A 16,604-nucleotide genomic window follows, 5' to 3' on the forward strand; every position below is an offset into this window, starting at 1 on the left:
CGGTCCTTCAGAGTAGCTCATCTTCTGATACCTGCAAGCAGACTCCTGCTGCATCTTCAGGCGTGACCATTGTGGAGTGCCCTTCCATCATGCAGGATTAGCAAACCATTGGCAACATTCCCAAGTTTGGCACCCAGGGATAGCATGTACCACAAAGAGTTGTAACGATGTTCAAGATGTGCTTGGCATCAAAGAACTTCAGCATTTCTGTCACTGCAGTGGTGGTAATGACAATGCAATGGGATACATTGCCTCTTCCATATGGTCTACAGTTTTAATCAAAATTATGAAAATCAGGCACAAAACAGCAGTACGTCATCCCAAAAGATAGAAATTAATTTTTCCCCCCCTAGAAATAGGTTAATTAAGGTTTTAACATTCCTGCTTGCCATTCATCACTTCAACACTCTTGAAGTCTATGGTACAAGCAAAAAAGAGAAAAAAAAGATGAAATCTCAATTTATCCATGTGTGAGTTTTAACTTCATAGTATCACCTATGGAGCTTTAGTTCTCAGTTTGTGTGTTCTGAAATCAAGAAATGCAGAGAACAAGTATTTCTTTTAAAGTACTAAAAACATCTGAAGAAAGAAACCAAAAAGAAATCCCCATTTTTTGTGCTGACAAAAATGGTGAAAGTATATATACAAAATGCATATTTGATTTTTTTTTAACATACCTAGTTCCTACTGCAACGTATTTGATTAGTATTTCAGACAGAGAAATGAGCATATGCTTACTTACAGCATATGCTTTTGTAATTTCTTGTATTAAAGTGGTTTTTTAAAACATTAGAAATTAGGTTGTATGTGGTATTCTTTTCAAATCTCTGGAATAACAATATAAACACTTGGTGGTGAAGATGAAAAGTTTTGAAGTGATACAAGACTGTATTCAAACTACCAGCTTTAACAGTCTGGCCTCTGAGAGACATAGCTGATTTTCTTTGCTGATCTTATTGAGAGATAGAAATTGGATAAAGATATGGGATATTTCTACAGTTACCTGTGCTATTGAATTAAAATGCCATAGGAGTTGTCATTACTAGATTGAGCTCCAATGGTTTGCATTTTTGATATGGCCCTCAGGGCAGGTTCGCAAAAGAAGCCAAGAAAAGAACAACTTAATGATGCAAATCAACTCCCCTTGGTAATGTAAGTGTCTGATTTCTTAACAATTGGAATTTTATGTGCTAAATTCCTTGATAATTCAGCCTTTGCTGAGTATACTTTCCACTGAACAGATCTTTTCTAGAATTTAATTGCTTTTGCATGCTCTGCTGGGGATGGCTTTGGGTCTGAATCTGGATTGTGGACCCTGCGTTCCCAGCAGTGCCTCCTGCTGATGGTAGAAATGAAAATTTTTGAGATATATACTGCAAAATAGAACTGAAGACTGGTTTCAAAGACAGAAGAAAGTGTGCCTAGAACAAAGATTCAAGGAGGCTGAGCAAGGGGGTTGCATCTGAGAGCAGGTGGAGAGAGCTGCATAGATTATGGAGGAAATCGCTCCTGGAAGCTGAAGGTGGCAATGGGCCTATCTTCTTATTACCAGCCCCTTTTTAGAATGTACATCTTTAAAATAATTTGTACATAGTACTAAATTAAAGGATTCCTTTCTGCCCTGAGGAATTTGTAAGAGCTCTGCTCATTTTATCACACAGGGATCCTAACTCCTTATCTTCCATTAGGCAGCCTCTTTCCCTTCTTCTCACCAACACTACAAAAAGGTGAATCAGGGGACTCAATAGCACATGATTAGAAACCACAACAACATATTTTAGCAAGGAATGAAAAAAGCTTTTGTATTTTTTGACCTCTAGGTTGTATATATAAAGAATATAGGTAGAAAAGAGTATGCCATAATAGCCTGTATTTGCTGAATGTGAAGTATGCTTTATATTTGTGAATAATAGGAAAAAAGAGAGCCTGTTTTCTTTTTCATGTGCAGATACAATTATGTTGGCTAGAGGCATAAGGTAGGGTTTTTTTCTCATGTTTTTCTCATGTAGTTATTCAAAAAGAGATGTTTTGTTGTAGTCATGCTGAAAATAGGGGTGCATTATTTCAATTTAGTTCATTTCCTCATTCATACAAAATAATACTAGAACATTATGAGTGCCTTGCATGGCCTGTGATCTGTTTCAGTTTTAGCTTCATGAAAATAATTAAAGTGATTTTTAATCTAATGAATATAAAGGCCAAGATCACATGAGGTAGAGAAATCCAGGAAGGGCATTTTTAAGTGACACCTAAAAGAACCATGGTGATTGCTCTCAGACAATTAATATGTCAGTGTTGCTTGATTGGCATTTCCTCATTTTCTGTGACTCCAGGTCCTTGCTGGAGCTCCCTTCCTGTGGTGCAGTTCTACTGGGTTATAAGGAATTATTCATGGTTTACACCCTGCAATGGCTGAAGAGACTCTTTGCTTCTTAAGACTCTGTTATGTACTCTTTTTGATTGCTTGCTTTGACTTGCCTGATTAGGTTCAATGGAAATTATTTCTCATAATGATTACCAAAATGATGTCTCTATTTCCAAATAAGTTCTTTAATGTGTCCATCTTCTCTGCCATTCCCATCTTTATTTTGGTCAGAACTTTGTCCTTCTCCCCATTTATTAGAATGAAAACCAAGATTCAGTAGCAAGTGAGTGTTCTACTCTTCTCATCCTACTAGGATACTGGGTTTTCCACACTAAAACTTAAACTGCCAGTGGCAGTTGTCACTTGTAGGACACCTTTCATAGGATACACATGATGCTCCTCCATAGTTACCAGTACTGATGTTTTACCATGCTATTTTTATATGTAGAGTTACATATGTTTGCATTCTTTATCCTTATGGCTTTTAATTCTTCCTTTCCAGTGACATTATTAGGGTACAGAAAAAAATGTAGTCCTTGGAAGAATGACACATTAGAAGGTGAAAACAGAGTGGATGGGAGAACACGTTAACCTGAGGAAATAGTGTTTTGAGGAGTTTCACAGAGACAGATATCTTTAGCCTAGCAGAAGTGGAATGACATGTCATGTTTTCAGTCAGAGCAGGTTTTTGTTGTATTCTGATTTTTAATTTTTTTTTTTTGAGAAAGGAATAGAGAGTATATTGCCCTTTGCTTTTATGATTTCTTTATTCTAATTGTTGGCCACAGGAAGGTTTTTGTTGTTGATGAATAGTATAATAATAGGATACAGAAGCCTGTCCTTTCCACAATTAAAATAGATTCTTCTTTTGAGTGTAATAGCATAGACAGGTGTTAATGAAATGTTGTTGCTTAATTGGGTAATGAGCATGCAGTTCTGGATACACTTCAGCATTGCTGAAATATTGTATGTGTAAAACGGTGACTTAAATTGTATTGTTCTCAATGAAAATGTACTTTAGCTATGAGGCCATGATTTTTTTTCATGTATGTATTTCCTGAAAAATTAGCAAAGCTGTACTAGTTGTCATATCCAAGCTTACTTTGGAATCATTATACTTAAATTGATAGTTTAATTGCACATTATTATATCTTTTATTAAGTATCCAGGATATGTTTTTAACTTTAATAAGGTAGTTGCAAATTTCTTCCTTATTTTTTTTTTCTTGTCCCCCATTTACCAGTTTTATCCCAGATGTCTAAATACAACAGTTTTTTAATGCAGGACTCTACTCTTGTGATACCTAAATTAGCCACCTAAATTAGGCTCTCTAATTTTTGTCTTAGTGGATCATGGGTAAGTAGGTTGTTATCTCTTAATAACTGAAGCTTAAATCCTACTTTTTAATCAATTCCCTCTACTAATGAACATGTACTGGATGAAAGCAGAAGTTACAACTGTATCTTGAACACCCTGTCCTATAAGTACTTTGAACAGCAGTTATAGCTGTTTTATTTGCAGAGAATCTTGCATTCTGGTGTAGTCTGAAGGAAGCATTTACTTCTCAATATGGCAGCTGAATATACATGAGTGAGTAGATAGTTTTCCAGTAGTCAAAATTACATATATATATATATATATATATACAAATACACAAGGTGATGTGAAAACAGGAAGAACTATGCAACATGTTGCATACTAGAGGTGAAGTGGGGAAATGAAGAAGGCCCTGGAAGGCTGCAATTATATTGCTTTGATGTTTTGGGAAGTCCTAGTGTTGCAGTATGGTGTTTACAGCCTGGAGTAAGCAGCCATAAATACCATATATACATGTGTATGTATTTTCCATATGATCCTTTTGACCTCTTTGGAACCTCTGTGATCAGGTGCATAGAAGGAGTAGTGGGTACCTGATGGGTGATGTTGGCAGTACAGGAGTGTGAGGAGGTGCAGAATTTGGACCACCTATGAAAACAACAGAATCAAATGCTTGGAGGAGACATTTCAGTGCCAATACTTTGACTTGGCATGTGAGCTGTCAGAACTGAATGGATGAATCTGTAGTCAGCATTTAATAGTAAATTGAGTTCCTCATTTTAGAATAGAGGACTCTGTAATCAAGGAATTTTTTAGTCATCCAACCAAAGCAGAGCATGTTCTGTTTTCCTGTGCCAAGAGGCTAAGGCTGCTTGCTTCTTAGCTGTTTGCACTGTTCCAAAGGGGAGTTTGAACTGTTTGGTCAATCCCTGCTGCGTTCATTAACTTGGTGTGTTTGTTTCTGTTACTCCATTGAGAAGGGAATGATTTGTGTTTGTGTTCCTAAAAGTTTGGACCTGATTTATTTAACCAAACCCCACTGAGCACAGAACCTTTTTTATTTGGTTGAACTCATGCTCCCAGGCGCATTTTATTCTGCTTCTGTGATTTTGACAGAGGGAATCCCTCTTTGTTTCTTCATTTGGTAGAGCTGCTTATCTGGGCCCTGCTGAGGGTAGCAATGGGCTGCAAACAGGAACCAAAAGAGACTCTTGTCCTAAAGAGAGAAAAGCATATTCAAGATGGTTTCTAATTATTTTTTTTTATCTCTCAGAGAACTGATAATATCCAGAGGGTGTTGCAGTGATTCCTTAAGCAGGAGTAGGAAGGCTTTTCATAGCAGTGAAAAGACACAAGGTCTTGAAGGTAGAGAAAGAAGGAGGGAATGATATAAACTATCAGGTTACTGGGCTTTAATTCTCAGGCAGTCCAGCAATGCAATATTCTGCTTTTGAGGAAAGCCACGGCAGCATGAGCTACCTAAAACGCACACTGTGCCTAAAAGTGGAGGTTGTCAAATCACTGCCTTTAATTTGAATCCTAAAATGTTGCAGCATAAGTAAAATAGATGGAGCTGTGAACATTGGGCTGGCCTTTGGGAGGTGGTTTGTGTTACTGCTAGGGTTACCAGGACACCATCTCTAAAATAATCTGTTGCTGTAGAGCTACAGTGAAAGTGTATAGTGTGATCTGCATCTTTCACCTGTGGCAGTTAAGAATGTTGTATTTATCTCAAATAGACCTAGTTGGGGTGGTTTGGAAGAAACTGATGAGTCCAGAGTGCAAAAAAGAAAAGCGAGCTCTAAGGTTAGGGTTAGGGTTAGGGTTACAACAACACTGTTGTTGCAGTGTTCAGGCCTGCTGGGAGTTGCATAAAATGTTTCTGTCCTCTGAGTACCCTCAGTTGTCAGGATTTGTGTGGATTTTTACCTACTAAATAAACCTGCTTTAGCTTCGTAGATGCTACAGTCAAGAGCTGATCCTGCAGGAGGGAAAACTTCTGCCGGCATAGCTGAACTTTAAGGCAAAGTAGAAATGTATTATATTACACCCTTTAATCAGTTTGAGTTGTATCTCCTTCTTGTCTATAAACAAAACTACTTTTCAATTGCTGAATATTTTTATCACTATGCTTGTCTGTTTTAGTAATACATACCTAAGTACAACTGTAATTTTCCCACTATAGCATATACCTACGTTTACTGCTTACTTGTTTTAAATGCCTCTCTTAATCACGGTCCAAATCCAGATGAAAATCTGAGTGAACCTCCAACAAATATAGTACATATTTAGCAACTTATATATCTGTACATAAATCATAAACTTTCAAGCTGGAGAACATCTTGCATTTTCTTACAGGTGAGAAACAAGTATTTTTTGCTTAACATTATAATTGTGCAATGACAAAGATTGCTAAGTTAAAAGTAAGAGGTACAGGCTTTCAAAAGATGCATGCCATTAAAAATTACGATGCTAGTAAAGGCAATAGTACTATTGCATTCAAGCTCATTATGCTTTTCACTTTTATTTTGCAATGTCCTCACAGCATCCTCTCCCCTCTGAAAAACACCCTTTAGTTTCTAATACTCAGTCTCATGGACACACTCAGTTCCACTGATAGGCTCACATACATTATCTGATCTGAATAGAAAAAAGATTTTGTACTCTAAAAAATGCACTCTCCCACAAATAATTTATAAAAGACATAGAAATGGAATTTGTATAAGCATCTAAAGTGATCTGACCAAAAGAGGAAAATTACCATCATATATTCATGCGTTGAACATATTTGGTCTTCATGAGCTACTGCAGCATTTAAAAAAAGTAAGAATGTTAGTGGCTAAGTCTTTATTTCTTTATTTAAGGCAGAAAGTAATATTCAAATAATCACAGCAAAACTCTGCCCTGACAGAGTAGCCTTAAAAGTTGCTTCTAAGGTATTGTATTCTTTTATTTCGTGTATGATTATCTATGCATTCGTACAGACACATTTAAATACAAGATAGTGAGGACAACTGAAAGGAAATCAAGGAACCAGGGGAAACCTAAAGTACCAGTTTTGTGATGAAGAAGCTGTAAGTCATTTGTGGAGTAGTTTTTTCCTTACCTTGGACTTTGTATGCTGGCATGTTTTTGAGCTACTAGAGCGGTTAGAGCAAGGAGGGGTGAGACAGCGGGGTGAAGCTGGGGGATTAGGGAGGAAGAGTGGAGGGAGGGCAGTGGGCAATCTGTGGAGCAGTCTGAAGCAGTGTCTGCAGGTGGAGAGGGCTGGCAGACTGGAGAGGGCTTGCAGGTTAAGGGGCTGGTGGGGGAGTGTGTTTTCATTACAGTACCATTGCAGGGAGCATTAATGTACTGGTGGGTGAGAAGGAAACCACTGATATTTCTCTTTAACCTCTGTGTTTGTAACTTGTGCACAGGTGGTTTTTAACCCATCAGTGTGTCTGGCTCATTTGAAAGGATGCTGTGAAGCAACCAAAAAGCTGGCACATTGGGCAATGAGATGTGCAACATACCTTTCAGATTTGTATTTCCTTCATACCTAACACACTCAAACTTGTGTACTGGCACACCCTATGGCATGTCTAATTACTCAAGATCTTGTGTGTCTGCAGTTATCCAAGCCAACAAAAATTCAGGATGCATTTTAATGCTTTTCAAATAATTCACAGAGAGTAGTTTTTAAATTAGCGTCGCTTTTGTTTTTGTTCTGCAAAGGGATCTTCTATGGAATTCTTGGACTTATTCAAAAAGGTTTGGCAGTATCTTGGGCAAACAGTTAGGGTTTTTTTGTTAACTTTTGAGCAGTCCCTGATGCATATTTGGTATCTACATCGTCAGAGACAGCCTGTTTTGTTGCCTCAAAATTTGTGAATCAAATCTATTCTGCTGCTTCTATTTCACATTTGGAAGAAATTGTATTTAATACTTTTATAGAACTGTAGAATGCCACATATTCAGATATTATGAAATACAATCTCACAAAATGTCACAAAAATATGAGACAAAGTGTGTATGCATTATAAAAATTGATGTCTTGTTAGCAATTTAATCAGTGCAGTCACAAATTGGCTCTAAAAATGATCCCTCCAATTCTGTGGATCTGGGCAAGAGTCCAGCCTTTACATGAGGTAAGCTGTCCTCTGTGTTGTTCTGTAAAACATTGAACATTCTTTCAAGTTTTAATTGTTTTATCCAGTGACTTAATTGAGTAAATTGTCATTTAAAATTCCACATATGAAATTTGTCATTATTTTGCTTAATATGGCAGTGATTCTCTTTCTTACACTTTTTTGCATAAGACTTGACTTGAAGATTTACTTTCAAAAAGATAGCTGTCTGTGGTATGCAAAGCACAAGATAGTTTGTCTGCACCTTCCATAAATTGTCTTCTATGAAGCCATGACAACCACAAAAATATTTGTGAACCAACAGTCCTGAGTTGCACATTTTACAAACACAGAGACACAATTTGGGTCTTGCAGCACATGCTTTTCAGAGTTGCAATACTCAGCTAAACTGGACATATTTTTCTCAACAGTACAGAAAAGATTGCAGAATTTCAGATTTCAACATCGTGCTAGTAAGCTGTGGATCAGTTTCAAAGAAGATGGAAAGAACATTTTTAGAATCTAGAGCATACATTTTTCACTTTCTTATTTTGTAAGAGCTAAATAAGCCAACAGGATAACCCTTGTCCTACCTCCCCCAACATACTTATGATTTAGAAATACTGAAATGGAAGAAGGGACTGGGTCATTTTTTTTCAATCCACTGCAATACAAAAAAATTGTGTTACAACTTTATACATAGGGCTGGATTCATCCAAGCACAGACTTCAGTAGGATATGCATCTATAATTGAACACTTTTCCAGATGTACTTTAAATAATGGAGAGATATAGGCACTTGTAGGCCACATTTTGTTTTGTTAGAGCTTACATGTCTGAAACAGGTCAGGGAGAGATATCCCAGAACTTTGTTTCTGCCCACTGATTTTAAGTGAAACCTCCATATCCAGATCACATGCAGATGTCAGCACTCTTAATGTCAAAATATTGTTCTAATGGATTGCTCCCTTAAATGAGAAAACATCAAATTATGTGTAAGTCAAAGAATATCTTGCAGATCTGTATCACAAGCTTAAATCTTCTCTAAAATGTGTAAATCTTGAGTATATGCTAGTAGGAGAAAAGAAGATTATCACCCAGTACCTTGGGTTTTGCAGGGAGTTATAAAAAAAAAAAAAAAAAGTAAAAATTCACACCAAAAGAAAACAATTTATGACCAAACATCCATTATTAGAACAAGCTGCTTTATAGCTTTAGGTTTTATTGCCACTGATAATTTAGGGCATTCTTTCAAGAAGGCTTGGATTGGGACAGGAGGAAAAATTGTGCTGCAGTATAAGTGGTAGCACTCAACCATATGCAGTAAAGATTATTTCTTTTCATGTGCCACTAAAAGAAGTAGTAAAGCAGATGTTAGTGTGTAGAATACCTGAGCTGAAGTTCACATCAGCCAGCCAGACTAAATGGTTATGATGAGTTTACTTCAATTTTAATGGTTTAACCTGAAGATCCCAAAAGTAATTCTCTTTTTGGTGTCTGGCTCTCTTCCAGGGAGGAATAGTTACATTTAATATGTGCCTATGAGTGAAGGGACAGCAAGGTGCAAAAACTGAGCCAGCTCTAGGCACTCTTCTCAGAGGAGCTCTTGATTAGTTGGATTGGTAGTAGATGTAAAATTCCACTGGCATTATTCTTCACAAAATACACTGCTGGATACGGTCTCATATGGTGAGTTGAGTAATAGCCCTCTTGATATTGATATGTTTTTATACAGACAATGGTCCAAGACTGTGTTAACTTTTGTTTTTGTCAAGTTCAAGCTGACAGTGGACTGCAGGTCAGCTGTGTGCCCCTGGCATGCCCATGCCAATTAGCTCTGTCACTTAGAAGTACACTTTAGTGGTAGTTCTGACCTTCTACCTCGTGCTCAGTTCCCTGAATTTAAAAAGCTCAACCGCAGGATTGGCACAGACTTGAGTCCTTATTGCTGTCTGAAGTCAATGGACAAAAGGCAGCTGTGGTCCCCCATGGTGATGCCAAGTGTGTGCTGTGCTGTGCTTGCTCATGTGGCCTTTGTGGTCAGCATCCCTGGAGACATTGCAGTGGTGCCCTGCTGTTAATCCATCCTTTGTGGCTGGTTCTCACGGGTGCAGAAATCTTGGGGCCAGCGGTGATTTTCTCTTCCCCTGCCTGGGGAGGGACAAGGATCCTGTGGAAGGAAGGGCCTGTGGGCACAGTGGGGGAGAGCAGCTTTGCTGACACAAGTGAGAAGCTGCACCCGGGACTAAACACAAGCTGTCAAAATGTAACAGAAGGTGTCCAGCAGTAACAATGCCTCCTTTCCTACTTCCCTCCAATTATAGGAAATGTGGTATTGTCGTCACTGCAGGGTCTTTGTCAGAGTTCAGCAACCCATGTTTACTTCCTTTGTTGTCCCCTTCTTGTGTGCTTGTGTCAGCAAACACATTCCCTTCCTGCTGTTGTCCTCAGTGATGAGATGAACAAACCTTGCAAGTATCCTCCTCACAGTTTGGCATTAGAGGCTCACCTATCACTGCCATGTGTTATCTCCAGTATGTTTCATTCTTCCCAAAAGAACTGTTTCAGATTCAAATTAAAGTTTTGACAATACAGAGATCAATTAAATGATAATATTTTCTCATGATTAGGCTGGTGTTTTTCTTTAAGCAAGTCTCCTATTGGGTTAACTTTAAGTAATTCTAGACCTTGTTTCACTTTTCATGTGAGATTGCCACACATCCCAGAAATGCAGATTGTCATTAGTGTCATTATTTTCATATAGATTAAGAAATTTATTCTGAGAATTGCTTTCTTGCCTATGAACATTTGAAGTGGTGGGTAGTGAAAGTAACAGCAGTTTGCCCATAAAATCTGTCCCAGAGGCAGCCAGAAATTCCCAAACAAAGCACTTCTAAGAGCTTTGAGGTTTTAATATCTGTTGCTTAGTGAATATCTAGGACAAGAAAAAGCTTTAATATTTTTCCAGCCTGAGTCATCACATTGTTTTTCTGTTTCTTTTGGCCAGGCAGTTTCATCCTTTCCAGCATTTTTTGGGTCAAGGCAAGTATGGTGTGTGAGACTGACAAAAAATAACAATTGTGAGGACATGCACACCTTGTTGCCTCGTTTTCCAGCAATATAGTTAAGAATATTTTTGCATTTGCAAAGAAAGGGCTTTTGATGTGAACTTTGAAAAGCATTTTGCTCAGAGTTTTTAAGTGAAGGTAGGATCTGGTCTTAAGTACAACCTACCTTGTAATATATTTATTCTATCATCAGTTCTACAGATTATTCCATTTTTTTCCTATACAAAAATAGTGAGGTTTTTTTTAAAATTTAAGAAATAATGGAAAATAATTTTTTTGGAGCTCTACAGCAAATTCTGCATTATCTCCAGCAAAACACAGCTTTTTAAATATTGTCATGGCTAATACTGCTTATTAATACAAAGTTTCTAATTACTGTATAAAGCCTTATGCAGTATTTTATACTTTCACTGTTAATTGAGCAGTCTAAAAACATCTAAGTTAATTGTACACTTACTGTTAATTGCTGGACAATTTTGTCCAAATGAGAAAAAATTGGATTTTTGCAACATGATAGTTGCATTAAGTGCCTCTAATTTTCCTTTTAAGCTTTTACTGATGATCTTTAGAGCATTTTTATTACACTTTTTATTCATTAAACAAAATAATATTAATGTTGATCTTAGTGTATGTTATAAAAGGCAGTTTCCCAACCAGCCTCACCATATATTGCTGAATTCCTAGAGCATTAAACACAAACTATGTTAAGGTGTCCCCAGACATTAGCACTCATTTAAGAGGCTACATATAACACCAAAATAGAATTTTGAAACTGAACAGAGGTTGTTAAGGAAAAATCCTTCGTGTCAGACAAAGAAGCTGTGAATGAAACCCTAAACAGGTGATGGAATGTTAATAAACCAAAGGTATCCTTCTGAGGGATTGTGCTCTGATTGTTGAGCTTCCCCATAACGTCTTGCACCTCAGTAATTTGAGATGCTTGTTGGTTTGGCCATTGGTCACACAAAATAAACTGTCCAAACATCATGTGTGATAATCAGCCAATCAGGTCTCCAAAGAGTCTTTAAATGTTCAAACTGAACAAAGGGTCTGTATCTCAAGTTCCGATTATTGTCTTGGACAGCAGCTCTCTGCCAGGTAATGTGCTGTTTTTCTATTTCCTTTTAGCTTTATTTAGTAGCAATAGGTAGTTTCAGATTACTGTGGTAATCCATGCAAAACTAATTGACTAATTAAATGCAAGACAAGTCAGTGCACCAGCACATGTTGCACAGTATTTGCTGTTGGCTTTTTAATCATTATCTAACATGTATTGACAAAACAGTGTGAAGCACTTCAAAGAAAAAATATTCTTATACTCTGTCCACTCCTGGAAGCTTATAACAAGGATTAACAACTGAATGCTGACGATTCCCAGTAAAACCAAACTCTATAGATTTGATGGACATATTTGTTCATATAGGTTGCCAAAATTTCTGAGAAAAAAAGACTTCAAAGATGAGTTTCTAAAGAGAAAATTAAAAGAAGGGGAAGCATCAGTGTAGCTTAGGTCAGATAGGGATAATTAGTGCCATGTGTTCTGAAGTAACTCCTAATTTATCAATGCAACATCAGTTTTACTTACAGGACAAGTCTTCATGATAAACATCTTATTTCCATAAGGATTTTGGGAGGGAAGCAATAACATAATCCCCCTGCATGAAACCAAGCATTGGAATGAAGGTTATTCATCCTCACTGAGCACTCAGACAGACAGTACTTCTCCAACACCAGAGATTTTTATAATAAAGGTTGAGGGGTTTCTATGAAGCAAACAATGTGGGGGTGTATTTTACTGACACAAAGTAACTCCGTCTCAGTCTTTTGCAATGTCAGAACTCAGTGTTGTATGCCTCATTTCATATATAGGTGCTTAAAAATTATTAGATTCCTTAGAATCGAGTGCAGAAGTAATTTGCAATTAGTTTTTTTTTTCATTATAACAACCCTAAAATCTCCCACCAACCTAAACAGTTCTGCAAATAGTCCACGAGCTTTAGAATGGCTGATTACACATAATTTTGAAGAAAAATTTGCTGAGTTTATTTCATAGAGATAACCTGGTTATTTTTGGGGCTGTTTTTTGTCATCCCTGTTATCAAAGCTTAAAGTCTAAATCTTTGTTTGCTGAGCTCAAAACTGAGTTTAAAGCTGTCTTTGATTTCACCAGGGTAGGCTGGTGGCTTAGAGGCTTGAGTTTTGGCTGTCATCTTCACAACTCTTCTGATGTCAGAAGCATTGTAGGGGCCTATCACACACTAAGGCTGTGGACTTAAGTGGGTCAAATTCTAAAAAGGAAAAAAGACAAAACTCCTCAATGGAGTCCTCAAACACTTCCAATGGATATTTTATACCTTGCTTTATATTTTTTCATTTGTGTTTGCTTATGATATAATTCTCAATAAATCTACATGAAATATTATAAAATGTTTCTAAAAATTAGTTGGAAGATCGAAAAAGAAGTAATATTTTGTTTTTACCAGTGGTTGAGATTTCAGTGAATATTCTCAAAGTTCCACTCTCATGCATAACTGATGTACTGTAGCTCTCCAACACTAAAAATATTGTCTTGACTGCTAGCAAAACCAGGAGATAACAAGAAAGGTATTGCTGCAGGCTAATAGTAGAGAGGTCCCCAAGTCCTTGTGTAAAGGAGTCATGCTTGAACAAATGACTTTTCATGATGCTGCATGCAACCTTAGTGAAGTTTCAGTAGGAAGACAATTCCTTTTGCTTTAACTTTCCTCCTAAAAACCTGGGGTTTTGCAGATTTCCACACAAAATTTATTTACAGCTCCCTGTCCTGTTAAACAGATACAAGGAGGAAAGAAATTGAGTGGGGGGGAAAAATCCAAATTCAGCCTGTCTCTTCTCCCCAGAGTCAAGGAAGCACTGTGCTTGACCCATGTAACAGAGGAAAGCAGGAGAGTGAAAGATGTGTGTGCAGTGTAGTTACAGGCATAAAACAATCACTGCCTGATGTTTAAACATTACTTTGTGGTGTTTCCACTGAGATATCCCATTAGTAGGTGATGATAATGAATCGTGGTTGTACTTCACTGAGTTCTTGTCATGACTGCATACTTTTCTGATGTTTTTTCTTCCTGTGGAATGCACGTGGAAACAAGAGAAATTATTTGAAGAACATAGCCAGAATAGAAGCTGTGAAATTACAATGCTGCTTAGAAATGGACAAACTTTTCAGCACGTTTTTATTTTGTTTTGTCAATATTATTTTATTTAAGCTAGAAGTGCAGCTTTAAATATAGTCTTGTGGAGAATGTGAAAGAATTGATTTAAAAATGTCCCTGGTCAGGGCAGTGCATATGTGTTGACAAAAGTATGTGGGGGGTTTATTACTTTCTTTTCTACTTCTGTAGACATAGCTTGTCTACAGCAACTAATTTGAGAAAGAATATTTTCAGTTAAAGAGAGGGATTGAAACAAGTGCTTCTTTACTGGTAAGGATCTCAAAATCTAAACAGCATCTCAATTCAGCTGGAAATGTTTGTCCCATATCTAACTCCTACATGCTCAGAGGGTAACTCTTAAGAGTAGGGAGAAGTGCCATCTGGTGATTCACAGCAAAAACTGATGGAATCAATTTCTAGGAGATGACAAATGGAAGTGGTCATCAACCACAGATAAAATTGCCATCTGTGATGTTTGGTTCTAAAGATTCTTAAAACTGACAAAACACTCCACTAGCTCCATCTTCAGATATCCATTTAAATTTTTATTCTTTCATTATACTGCAGCAAATTAATATTATATGTTTTGCAAGAGTAGATCATAACTAATGCATTGTAGTAATCACAAAAATGTCAGTGTATATGATGTCTGCTGATAGAAAAGCTATATATACTACATGCATCAATTATATGAATTACGGAAATTATGGAAATTATGCATGTATACTTATATTTGTCCTTTTACATTAAATTTTTAATTCTGATACATGATTTGTCATTTGCATTAATATTTTAGCTCATGGATGCAAAAAAATAACAATAATATCTGATGTGTGAAGAAATTAGAGAGAATAATAGGTTAGAATTATTCTAATTATTTAAATAATAATTCAAAAATATTTGACAGTTGATAAACTGTTGGTATTCTGTAGATCTCAAATTTAAGAGTGGAGAGACCATAAAAAAGGAAAAGGATTGGGTCTGAGGTTGCAGAAAAGGAGAAAACATTAAACTAGCAGTATTTAATTCAGCAAGTTCAACTTATTTTTCTGAGTAGAACTATATCAATGTTCTGGTTTGTGCTGAGGACAAATTAGTGGCTTAGAGAGTGTGTTAAACTCAATTCTAGCTTGCTGCATTTGTTTAAGCTTCATATTTGTAAACATTTAGACTGAATATTAATTTTATTAGTGTGAGTACTTTTTTTTTGTAGAGCATATTATGCAAATTTATGTCTCTTTTTCATCAAAACCCTCTTTAAAGCTCAGCACAGAGAAATGTATTTCTGTGGGGTCTAGTAAGAATATGCTCAAGTACTAAAATGCTGTGTATAAGTATTCACAAGAATCTCTCCCTTAGTTTGAATATTGAAATACTTGTTGAGAATGAGGAAGAAACTGTAAAGCATTGATGATTGTTCTTAGGTAGATATTCTTTGAAGTCAGGAGGCATTTCAAAATGTCAGACTGTATATGTATTTCTGTGAACTGATATTTTAGTTTAAAAGAAGGGAAATACATAATACAGAAATGGTACTTAATGAATATTAGACCATACCCATTTTTCTAATTTGAAATTTGTGTGCTTAAAAAGCATTTACTACAGAGTTGAGTTTATACATCACTGTTAATATGTTATAATTTTTACTTGAAAGCCTTTTGAAAAGAGAGAAGGAAAAACTTATGCTATTGAACACTTATGTGTATGTATAGAATTGTACAGGCACTGTTTGCATAGAAATTCTAATCATCTACAAAGTATGAAATCAAGGTGTCTTGTTGTACCCTGTGAACTTGTATCACTTTGTACACAGTGCCACAGTTGATAATGCAAAAAAGCAATATTTCTCAACCAAATCCTATTTTGTAATCCCCTTTAACCTGCTTTTCCATTAATTTATATTAGTGTCTCATAAGTTAACCACTGGTTTGAATGTAGCACTACAAATGAATACTGTCTTTTATGGTATAGATAACCTTATCCACAACAATAGCTCTATTTTTAGGAGATGATATGATAATTCTTTACATTAACACACAATGACTAGTTGGGTCAGGGTGAGTTTGCATAATGGAATGAGCTCCCTACAGTTGTTTCCAGATACCTTGATAATGAGAAGTGGCATGAATGTTTAATTTATTAATTTCTTTCCACTCAGAAGGATAGAATGAACTGGTTTCTTAATTTCTGTTCCTCTAAGTTTTCAAATGAGTTTAACTTTTTTTAAGTAATATTTAATTTGGAACATCAAAAAAAATTAAATTCTTGGTGTTAAGAGAATGAATGAAAGATAAATTAATTACCTTGTAAATTGCAATAACAACAGTCTGATTTTCATGCAGCTTAACTATTTTAGAAGTCAATTGGTGGTCAAAACTAATGTTACCATAAAGCAGAATGAGCAAAAGCAATAATCCTCGTAGTGACTGCAACTGATGATGACCTTTTTGCATCTATCATGTTATTAGAAAATTAAATAATTTTCTTCTTCAAGGCCAAAAAATTTTAAGCTGTCAGCAGTTACATCAAGTTCTGCTCATAAAACCTTTCACCTT

The 16,604-nt window shown here is 36.3% G+C and overlaps 1 protein-coding gene across 3 annotated transcripts in view; it reads left to right on the plus strand.

The window, feature by feature from the left end:
• SLC16A7 (solute carrier family 16 member 7) overlaps window positions 1-16,604 on the plus strand; it is an 80,238-nt gene that overhangs the window by 4,758 nt on the left and 58,876 nt on the right. Inside the window, exon 1 of one of the 3 annotated variants that reach the window (XM_036401262.2) lies at window positions 9,397-9,479. The exons of 1 other annotated variant lie outside the window; for it this stretch is intronic. The gene's annotated coding sequence lies outside the window, so the exon portion shown is untranslated. Of the gene's footprint in view, window positions 1-9,396; window positions 9,480-11,925; window positions 11,957-16,604 lie in introns of those variants that run through there. One more of the 3 variants, XM_054514971.1, reaches the window with a different exon arrangement.

The sequence above is a fragment of the Molothrus ater genome, chromosome 5 (genome assembly GCF_012460135.2).
Source record: "Molothrus ater isolate BHLD 08-10-18 breed brown headed cowbird chromosome 5, BPBGC_Mater_1.1, whole genome shotgun sequence".
Classification (NCBI taxonomy): domain Eukaryota; kingdom Metazoa; phylum Chordata; class Aves; order Passeriformes; family Icteridae; genus Molothrus; species Molothrus ater.